At 40.3% G+C, this 10,209-nt stretch overlaps 1 pseudogene; it reads left to right on the top strand.

The window, feature by feature from the left end:
- The window catches only part of LOC113117864 (protein GREB1-like), a 7,978-nt pseudogene extending 405 nt beyond the window's left edge, over window positions 1-7,573 (top strand).
- Window positions 7,574-10,209: the final 2,636 nt, after the last annotated feature.

Below are 10,209 nucleotides of genomic sequence, written 5' to 3'. Positions count from 1 at the left end.
CCCACATCCTGACGCTCCACGTGACTTCATTCCCTTCACCTTGCAGACTCAGTACACACGAATCAGCCCTTACAATGAAATCCACTGGCCTTCTGGATTCAACAATGTAAGAATAATACCACATACTAACTGTTTAAACCAGCTCCATTGCGGTTTAACCATGACTAATATTTTTACATTTTGTCCATTTGTTTTTTCACACCTAGGATGTGGATCTTTATCACGAGAAGACAAAGTACTTTTGTGTGTCCGAGCTGCTGGAGACGACCCGCTCTGGAAGTGGCCTTCCTCTGCTACGATATGACAGTTCATTTGAGAGCATGGCTGCTGCTCTGGAAGAGAGAGGTTTGTTTTCAGTAAAGGTCCCCAAACTTTGGCCTTGTTCCTTCTCTTTGTATGAAGCTTTAGCAGCTTGACAAATCTCTTTATGTGGTCTCAGGTTCCCGAAACTACACAGTGCAGTGATTCGCACCCATGTGCTGATCCAGCATTACTCTCTGGCCCTGATGGCAACAGCGGCGGCCAGGCTTTACAGGCTCTGCAGAAGCACATCTCAGTGGAGACGCTGGAGATGGTGCAGTGCCTTCTCAACACATCCCAGCGGTGTCCCAGCCATCACGGTCACATGCTGCTCCTGAGGATCCCCTCCCCAGCTCTCGCTGCCTTCGCTCACCAGCGCCTCTGCCATGTCCGCAACAGACTCGGCCTTCACAAGCAGTTTGAGGTCATCCTGGGGGATCCATGCTCTGCTCTCACTGTAGGAAAACACTTCTTGGACCAGCTGAGGGTATTTCTTTTAATCTTTTTTTTTTTTTTTTTTCAATAAATAAAATTTGTTCTTGTGTCCATATTCTACTTTATATCCCTAAATCATAGATCATTTTGCTTTTTATATGGCTCAGGTATGGCTGAAAATCTTGGACCCAGACTGGGCTCCTCTGACATATCTAGAGCTGGAGGCTTTACCTTGTATCCTCATCTTAACCGGCATGGATCCTCTTGGAGAGTCTTTACCCAGGTAAAACACTCACAGGAACTAAGTTGTTGACTTGAATAAGCTTGATGTAAAACGTTTGTTATTTTTTTAGACAACATTACAGGCATCCAGCGCTTTTTATTGCATTTCATGTAATTAAAACTACTTAAGAGTAGTTTCCTAGAAATGATTCATCAATCATTAAATTAGCAAGCTATAAAAGGCCCACTTTGTTAGTCCAAATAATGGTTTTGGGAAATTGCACAGGTCTGCTAAACTTCAGAAAAATTGTTACCTGTTGCAATTTTACTCAAATAGTTTGTGCTGTTTAGTTTAGTTTAGTTTAGAGGTTATTTGACAGAAGTTGACAAAGAGCAATAATATATTATATATAAAACATCTTGCAAGCTTTAGTAGTTCAGTTTTTTTAATGTCATTTTTTTTTAAACAAGATCATTCATTTAGTATGTTAGTATGAATGGTTCATTAGTAAATCAATCTGAATCCAAATGAATCATTCATACATTTAATAATCACAAATGATTAGAAATGGAAAATTCATGGAAATTCTATGGTCAAATAGAGTCTTAGCAAAAGAGTAGTTCTTAAAACAACAGCTTTACTCTGATGGTTTATACTCAGGCCTCCTGTGTGGTTCCTCTGTCCTCAGGTCTCTGAAGTACTGTGACCTGCGTGTTATCAGCTGCTGGTCTGCAGCGCACCACTCTCGAGCAGGAGCTGGGGTTGGCCGCGTACCTGCTGAAGACCAAACAAGATGCCCAGCTCGGGCCGCACGCACGCTGTGACCTGTCTGAGAGTGACCCGGAAAAACTCAGCAGCACTGACAACGAGGATGAGGAGGTTGTAGTGGATGGTCAGTATTGCAAAACCAGAAAATATGAAGAATTGACTAAACTGAGAATAAAGCTTTTTATTTTAAATATATAGGAAATGATTTGGTATATGTAAAAACTAAATTGGACGAACATTGACATGATGAAGGCACACCATAACTGCCCCAAACCTTCAGACAGCCAGAGAAAAAGACTCAAGCTATTAGTCAGCTCAGTCTCATGCCATCTGAGTTTTAACACAGTCTTCAAAACAGCTTTTGGGAGGAAGAGGATTCACTCCCGAGAATGCAGCATCTTCTTGTTATCCTTCAACACCTCGTGTAAGGAAGTAAGAGGAAATGGAGTGACTACTGTTTCATCCTTTGGGAGACATTTCCAAAAATATGTCCATAATTGTTTAAAAATGACTTCAAATTAAAATGAAGGATAACTTTCAACAAGCTTTGTATTGTTTCATTGCCTGTAGTATATGTTAATGAAGTATGTATATTCTTTCTCCACGTTACCTGCCCCATGTTTATTTGTCGGCAGAAGTTGTCCTTTAATTGTAACACTGGGCTGTTAGTTAAAACATGCCTTACAAAAGTGCCTGTAATTCTTGGACCAAATGTAAGTTGTAGCATCATTCTTTCAATTTCAAACCATTTTTTTCTGTTTATATAACGTATACTGAATAAATAAAACTGATATTCCTGAGTGGAGTGCCTAAATTTGCTTTGATGCTAATAAAGCATGTGAAACAGGTCTGTTTTGGGATTTAGGATAAGATAAGATTCCTGAAACTGGTGAATTCAAAGGTCGTACACACTTACATACTTCTCTCACCCTGACCTTATCTCTCTGGTGGTCTTATAGTAAACAACGATCTTCCCTAAACTGGGTAACCCAGGCCTCCCCAGCTGGCTCTCAGCACCCTCAGTCTGACTGGACTCCTTTGGATCCAGACAAGCAGCCCAACCAGAGGCGGCAGTCCAAGTCCACCTCATCCGGCTCTTTCGTCACACACAGGCCTCTCCTCTACGGCGGAGCTGCTCCTGGGCGCCGCAATCTCAGCCGCCCTCCAGTGGTGCTGCTGCCTAAAGCCATCTACGACCTCATCACACACAGTGGATTCCAGTGGCCTGCCCAAGTCCAGCTTCCTTCCTCCTCACTCTGCGGTAGAGTGGGTCAGCTCCTTTAGACCCCTCCTCAGCAAAATGATGACCTGCACCGAGCAGTTCGCATTTACTATCGCCAGTGGACGGTCCCCAACACCCCACCACATGGACAGCAGCAACCGAGCTGAAGGCCGCACCGATAACTTCCACCCCACGAAAGCTGCTGCTAAGTGGGCCACCTCAGGTAAACAAGCACCTGAAAACACTGGATGCTACTGTCAGTATTTGGCTGCTAGGTTTCAAATGGAATTTGTTATGTGTGTCCAGGTGGGAAGACTGGGGCATATCTGCAGTTTCTGGGTATTCTCTCTCGCATGCTGATCAGGCTGATGGAGGTGGACATCTACGATGAGGAGGACATCAACTGCAGTAAGTATTATATTATATCGCAAATGTTGTAATATGATGTCATATGTTAACACTTTAGGCACTAATTTTTATTGCTAGCTAGTTGCTTATTAGCTTGCATATTACTAGCAAATTGGCTGTTTATTAGTACTTATAAAGCATGTATTAATGCCTTATTCTGCATGGCCATAGTTTAATGGGTATAGTAGTAATCCTTCCCCATACCTAAGCTACCTTACTATTATAAGCAGCCAATTAGGAATTTATTGAGCCAAAGGTTTTAGTTAATAATGACAATTGTTCCCCAAACTAAAGTGTTAGCTGATACGTCTAAAGTGTACCAAATATTCAGTCAGTTAAATTAGCACATATTGGTCTTCTGTTGGACTCATAAGTTTTCATTTCTTCAGGAGTCTTGCTACACTAGCGCTGTATCAGTGAACTGATTAATACCTTTTTCTCCAGACTGCGAGAAAGATTTGGTGCGTTATCATCAGGCCCATTGCATTGTGGCCCAATACAGACACTTTACAAGGGATGCCCTTTGATTACACCATCCATGATCCTAAATACGAGGACATCAGCACTGTCTACTCACCAGACTTCACTCCAAATTCAAATGGTGAGACCATCAAGTCGATCACATAGGGTTTAGTTGAGCCCTACTATAGTAGTTCTGGCTATTTTAATAGGCTAGTATAATTGAAATGGTTTGTTTATTTCTTTAATGCTTTAGATGGAAACTCCAGAAGGCACGAAGATGTGTATCTACACAGGCGAACGGCACGGATAAACTCTCTAAATATGCAGCTTACAACACATACCATCATTGTGAGCAGTGTCACCAGTATATGGGTTTCAATCCGCAGTATCAGGTGAGCCCTAATACAGTTTATTACACAGCGCTCTTGAATGCTTGAATCTGACTGGTCACTGGTACCATTGAGATTCTGATCCATAGACTAATCTATATTATTATGTGTGTGTTTTGGTCTGACTGTATTTTGTAGTCCACCCTGCATGCCTTTACCTTCTCTCACCTTCTACTGGGAGAGGAAATCCAGCTCTACTTCATCATTCCCAAATCCAAGGAGCATCACTTCTCCTTCAGCCAATCAGGAGGCCAGTTGGAGAGTATGAGACTGCCCCTCACTTCCGATTGGGTACAAACCAGCAGTCAACTAGTAGAGGCAAAATGTGCCATGAGTACATGATAGAAATTACATGTTCACTGAATAGTTTTAATATACAGCTACTGTCTTCTTTTTAAATAAGCTTGACAACTGACGCCAGATTTGATGTTTACAGAATCCTGATGCCATCAAAAGCCCAATATTCACGCCCACCACTGGTCGCCATGAGCACGGCTTGTTTAATCTGTATCATGCCATGGAAGGAGCCGCCCACCTGCACATTCTAGTGATTAAAGAGTACGAGATGGCCGTCTACAAGAAATACTGGCCCAACCATATAATGCTTGTCCTACCCACTATCTTCAATGGAGCTGGAATAGGTAACCATCAGGAGATTATCATATTGATCTATTGATGCTGATGTCAGTGAGGTCTTTAATAAAGTTGCCTTCTCTCCCATGTACTCAGGAGCAGCTCATTTTCTGATTAAAGAGCTGTCTTATCATAACCTGGAGTTAGAGCGGAGCCGGAGAGTGGAGCATGGCAGTCGGCCACAAGACGTCTGGCCCTTCATCATCCTCGCAGACGATTCTTGTGTAATGTGGAACAGTGTTGACATTGATCCAAAAAGGTGCTTCATTTTGTGATTTCATTTATTTACAATTAGATGTATCCAGTCCTCATAAAACACTGAGATTGGTCAAGAAATATAGGAACAGAATTTCAATATTGGTCCATCACTTTTTGTCTATGTATGTTTTTCAGCGGTACCGCAGGGACAGAAAGAAATGTGTCCTTGAAACAGGTTCTTCAGCACATGGAGTCTTCTCCAGATATTGCTCAATATGGCTTATGCGGGATGAGGAAGTGGTCCAGTCGTGGAGGTGGGGCCGGACAGCAAAAAGAGCCCTTCTCGCGTGGACACCTACACGACTTCCTGCTACTCAACGTGGACCTCACACAGAATGTGCAGTACAACCAGAACCGGTGAGTTTCTAGAAGGTCCAGCTACTTTGGTTGTCACTTCCTCCATTATTGTTCAAGTATATTAACATCTCACTCTCTCCACAATAGTTTCACATGTGATGATGTGGACTTCAACCTGCGTGCCCACAGTGCAGGCCTCCTCATCTGCAGGTTTAACAGCTTCAGCGTGATGAAGAAGCAGATCGCCATTGGTGGATATGAGACCTTCATCATCAAGACCAAGGCAAGGTTCTAATCAACATCCAAAACTGTATTGATGTCTTACTTTATAGATCTGTAATATCAATCATATTCCGTGCAACTACTATAATAATGGTTCTTATAAATTCTCCACAGATGACTGATGTCCCCACCACAATCCAGCCTACTCAGTACATCTGTGCTCCAGACAGCAAGCACCTGTTCCTGGCCACCCCAGCTCAGCTACTGCTGGAGAAATACCTCCAGCACACCAGCCATCACCTGTTCCCCCTCAGCGCCCAAAACTACAGCCACCCCGTCCTCTCTGTCGACTGCTACCTGAACCTCGGCCCAGAGGTACTTCAACAGACCATTAATACCTTAAAACATTCCAGAGTAAACTGATGTAGGTTTGGACAATTGGAGTTGAAATCTCAATTGCAATTAAATAGAAGCACTGCATGTTTCAGAGAATCGCAAAACTCCATCTGTGCATGTGCTGGTATGGATGGCTTCAGATGTGCATATGGGAAAGCAATGTGGCATATAAACCCACTGTTGTCAACAAAGGTGAAGCTGTTAAAGCAGTTTTCTGCCTAAATAAAAGCTGGTTTAATGTTTGACAAATTAAGAATTAGGACTATAATTGTTGTCGATGCATTGTAAAATAAAATTATAACATTTCTACTTAATTGTTTGTCTGTTTGTTTTTTACTGTGAAATATAACAATAGTAAAAAAAATACTTTTTATATTATTATTATTATTATTATTATAGAATCATATTGATTTTGGGCTAAATTTTGCAGCCCTATTATATTTTTAAATTTCATTTGAAATCATAGTCACAGTTTATTTAACTAATTAATTTTTTTTAGTTAAATTAAGTTTTGAGACAATGTGTGTGTCTGTGTGTGCGTGTGTGTGTGTGTTTTCCCAAATCTTGCAGCCCTGAATTGGTGGAACTAGATGGTAATATCATGGTTCTTACCTGTTGCATCGCCACTGTGTGATCTATCCTCCATGGTTTGACATGAAATAGTATTTTTGTTTTGTTGTCTGTTCCCAGGTGACTGTTTGTTTTGTCAGCTCCAGACCTCACTCTGTTAACTTCAGCACTACTGGGCTGCTCTTCAGTGGCCTCCTCTTATACTTCTGTGATTCCTTTGTGACTCCTGGATTCCTTAAAAAGTTCCAGTTCCTGAAAGGTAAAGACCAGGGAGATAAATAATATATCCATCTATCTGTCTGAAAATGATCCTCTGTTTAATAAGTATTTGCTCTTTTTTTGCTCCAGGAGCCACTCTGTGTGTGATCGGTCCTAACCGCAGCTCTCTGCGTCAGACTGTAGTTCGTCTGGAACTGGAGGAGGAGTGGAGGTTTCGTCTCAGCGATGAGTTTCAGACCGCCAATGCCAAAGAAGACCAGCCTCTCTTTTTCCTCACAGGAAAACACATATGACAAGTCAATCACAACTGTCCTGTCTGTATATAACATACGCTCTGTATATAATGCACTGGATGTGCTGTAAATCTACTGCTTGCTTGCTGTTGTTGTTGTTGTTTCTCTCTCTATCTCTCTCTCTCTCTCTCTCTCTCTCTCTCTCTCTCTCAGTCTCTCTTTTTAAGATCATACAGGAAATGTATAAGATTAGATTATTGCATTACATATAGATGCACCATCAAAACCAGATTTACTCACATCTTTGTTTAAAATGTATTTATTTACTGTGACCTTTCTGTTTTTATTTTTTACGGTGTGGTGTTTTAATAGTTTCTTTCTGTCACCGCCGGATCTTTTAACGTAAGCTTAATGCACAGTTATGAAGTGTTAAAAGAACAGATTGAAGTATTTTGTAGAAAAGAGTATTTTTGTAGCTGTGTTTGGCGTGTTTTGTGATGAGGGCGTAATGTCATTAAAGTACTTATGTCTTACTGTATGTCTGTCCTTTTTTACACATTTCAAATCTCTAGTCTCCGCTGTACCACTGTATGAACACTAGAGAGCAATCACAATCACGTTTTTACCGCCTGAAGGAAATTATAAATCTATTCAACCATTTCAACACATCTTCTCAGCATCATACTCATACTCAGGATGGGAGCATTATCCTGCTTATCATGCATAACATGTCCTCAAGGCATGTTATGTAACAGTTAACAGCATGTACCATTCGTCATTCTGTTAATAAGGGATCAATGTGTCACTCAAAATGTTTACAGCAACCACTGCATGTGTCACGTTTCTGTGGAATCCCACACCATCCCCAAACACGACTGCAGCTTGCAGTTAAATTCATCGGTGTCACTCTTAGGATTACATATCATTCAATCATAAATCATTTGGAAATCAATCCACGGTAGGTTGCTGAGTACACTCAATCTTTGAGCTAAAATACAGCATATTTGTGCTAGCCATTTGTCATATTCAGCCATTCAAATGTAACTCAGCTTCTTAAGAGCACACACACAGTCTGTCATCGGTACTGTATGAATGTTTATGTCATCTTCTCTGAAGCAAGTGGAAACAGTGTGTTGCAAGTGTACATTCTGGCCGTCTCTGGTGGGGTAAGGGTCAGTCAGCAACATCATAACCCGCCCCTCCTGAAATGACATGTGACATGATCTGACACATGGTCTTTAACTTTTTTGTGTGTTAAAATATAAAAATCCATTATAATTATATATTTTTCATCAAAATTCAGAACTTATAAATAAACTTAAACCAGTTCAATATTTGGTTGTTGTATGAAAATAATTGACTTACACTTAATTTACTTACACAAACTACAACAATTTTGTCCATATTCAAGTTTTTATTTCTTCAAATGTTAGTGGGAATGGTTAGTGTGAACAGTGAAGATCATGCTCAGTCAAATATAAATCTACCACAGGCACGAGGTAGCACAAAAGCACAGTTCTGATATTCAGATTAACATGATTTCAAGTGTAGTAGTGTTTCATACTACAGTTCAATACATGAGAAGTTAATACTTAGTAACTTAAGTTTTAAATAATAAATTGCTACAACACTTCAAAGTCAACGCAGAAATCATCTGTCGCCTGTCTCAGAGCAACACAGAATAGTTGCACTGTTACATGAATGAATCATTGTTTGAAACGAATTGTTTTAATGAATGATTCAATGAATCCCCTCTCTCAGAGCGGGCATGACCGCTTGAAGCTCTTCATGCCAGGCCTCTCAAGTTTCGCCTGTGGACACCATTCCAAGAAAACACTTGGTAAAATTAGTATACAAAAACACCTTCAAGCCCAGTATATAGCTCACTGCTCAGTTGTTAGCACAAGCATTGCTCTATATTGACTATAGTCTCAGCTTTAGTAAAGGCTTATTTCATATACACGCGTGGATAATAGAAAAATGATAGCAGAGGATCAGGTGGAAGGATACAATGAGAGATTCAGCCCAAATGAGACGAGCTGGACATGGGTAACACACCATGATTTGTCAGTTTAATATTCAGTATGATGGACTAAAACACTGAAAAATGTCTGTCTGAGATAGATATTATAGAAACATGATTTAATTAGTTTAATGAATAGCTTTTTGAATAGCTTTAGTGTTTCATAGCATATTCTACGTGTGTTGATTGTGGCATGAATGATTGTTCTGAAATAATTATTTTCAAATAAGGTTCGCACTTCAGGAACAAATTATTAGCATGTTCTAATAAAAGTGTGAATGATATGCATGGGTTTGAGAACATTTTCTAGAATTTTATATGATTTGCATATTTCTTATATTTTGATGTTTATTAATTAGTCTGTAAATTGTGAGGAGCTTTTGGCACCTGCATGTCAAATGTCCCGTTAGGCTGAACTGAGGGACGGTCCATCGGCAGAGACATGTTATGTGACCTAGAACCAAAGAGCATTGAGTGCGTCACTGTGTCTGATTACACAAGCATTTCCAAATAAACTGACCAGGTTTGGGTTCAACCTCGGAGCAAATTCACTCTTCAAAGTGTTTGGACGTCTGTACATTGTTATTATTCAGCTAGAGTATTTTTAATAAGGGGTGCCATAAGATGTTTAATTAAAGGTCAGGCAATGTCTGGAGAAGTATGCAGAATGCAGGTTAATACTGAGTGATGTAACTGAACCCCCTTTTGCAGTTAAGTACGGCCAGTGCTACGTCAAGGCTAAAATAACTGATGTAAAGAGAGAGCCTGCTTGTGCTGAGACCAGGGAAACTGTTTTGCTGTTTGTTGAGAACAGGGTCTTTAGCTTGATTGATAATAAACAGACATCAGCATGATATTCCAGCCAAGCCTGTTCTTCGGATACCACTTTTGCAAACTGAGTCTGAGTGGTGTGGTTCAGAAAAGACAAGAGGGTACAATATAGTCTCAATATCTCAACCCTCATGTTCTTTCATTGTGTTCCTGCAAGGTTCTTAAGTCCCGTGGTTCTCAACCAAGGACTTATAAAAACAAATAAATAAATGAATGAATAAATAAAGTTTTTAAAGATGATAAAAAGTGATTTGGAGACCTGGAAAAGTAAAATTAATATTTTTCTTGTTATGCCATATTGTAAAATATGGAGCATTTTC

This window comes from Carassius auratus, chromosome 17 (genome assembly GCF_003368295.1).
Source record: "Carassius auratus strain Wakin chromosome 17, ASM336829v1, whole genome shotgun sequence".
NCBI classification, from domain to species: Eukaryota; Metazoa; Chordata; class Actinopteri; order Cypriniformes; family Cyprinidae; genus Carassius; species Carassius auratus.
Note: the sequence above shows the minus strand (reverse complement) of the source record. Positions and strands in the feature narration are given on the sequence as shown.